This window comes from Penaeus vannamei, chromosome 2, assembly GCF_042767895.1.
Source record: "Penaeus vannamei isolate JL-2024 chromosome 2, ASM4276789v1, whole genome shotgun sequence".
NCBI classification, from domain to species: domain Eukaryota; kingdom Metazoa; phylum Arthropoda; class Malacostraca; order Decapoda; family Penaeidae; genus Penaeus; species Penaeus vannamei.
This window is the reverse complement of record NC_091550.1, coordinates 43,095,828-43,097,425: the sequence shown is the minus strand read 5'-3', so window position 1 is coordinate 43,097,425 and position 1,598 is coordinate 43,095,828.

Here is a 1,598-nt window from a genome sequence, read left to right as displayed (position 1 = left end):
AAAAAAGTTGTACGTGGCGCCCCTGTGTCTGTTTGAGGAAGTAGATAAGTAGATAAGTAAAGTAGATAAGTCGGGCCAGGTGACACTACCAAACGGAGTCGCTTAGGCATAGGCATACAGACACATGGGCCTCATTATGGGGGTAAACAAGGCATAGTGTATAAGAGGCCTATTAATCTGGGGAAAGCCTGCACAAAGCAGACGGGGTTTATGATATCAGTTCATCTATATCTTTGTAGGCCTATCTATCTCTCTAACTGTCTAAGCCTATCTATCTATCTGTTTATCTACCTACCTACCTTCCTATCTACCTACCTACCTACTTATCTATCTATCTATCTATCTATCTATCTATCTATCTATCTATCTATCTATCTATCTATCTATCTATCTATCTATCTATCTATCTATCTATCTATATATATATATATATATATATATATATATATATATATATATATATCTGCCTATCTATTTATCTATCTATCTATCTATCTGTCCATCTATCTATCTACAGATGCACATGAATATACATACTCGATAAACAACCCCATTTTCCTTTTCACCTCTCTCTCCCTCACCCTTTCTTTCTCCCTCTCCTTCTCTTTCTCTCTTTCTCCCTCTTTCACTTGGTCTCCTTCGTCCTCCTTTGCCCATCCCTCTCTTTTCTCTCCCCCTTTCTCCCTCCCTCTTTCTTCAGTCCCTACCTCTCCCCCTTTCCCCCATCACTCTCCCTTTTTTTCTCTCTCTCTCTCCCTCTCCCTCTCCCTCCTTCTCCCTCCCTCTCCCCCTCCCCCTCCCTCTCCCTCTCCCTCTCTCTCCCTCAGCCTCCTCCTCTTTCTATAAATCTTTCCTAGCGTGTCTGTCTTGCAGGTGGTGGGCGGTGTCTTAAGGGATTTCGCAATCGTCTTGAGGGGAGTGTCTGTCTGTCTGTGTCTGAGGGGAGGGGGGGCTGAGAGGAGGGGGGGGGGTAAAAGGTGTGAGGGAAGGTGTTAAAAGAGAGAAGGGGGAAGGTTGTTTGAGAGAAGGGGAGGGGGGGGCGGGTAAGGGAAGAGTAGAGGGGGGTAAGAGAGGGAGATATGGGTAGGTGAGAGAAGATAAGTGATGAAGTTGGTGACAATGATAATGATGATAATGGTGATGATGATGATAGTGATGGTAATGAGTGATGGTGATAATAATGAAGGTGACGATAATGATGATGGTCACGAAGATGATGATGATGATAGCGATAGTAATAATGACAATGATAAAAATAATGATAATGATTATGATTGATGGTGATGGTGGTGGTGATGATGATATTGATAATGATAATGATGATGATAGACCTAATCATAATAACACCATAATGATAATTACATCAACAAAAAGGGTAACTCAATAATTAATAACAACAAAAAGAGTAATAAAAGCAATATTCCCACTTAACCTGCAGAGAGAGAGAGAGAGAGAGAGAGAGAGAGAGAGAGAGAGAGAGAGAGAGAGAGAGAGAGAGAGAGAGAGAGAGAGAGAGAGAGAGAGAGAGAGAGAAAGAAAGAAAGAAAGAAAGAAAGAAAGAAAGAGAGAGAGAGAGAGAGAGAGAGAGAGAGAGAGAG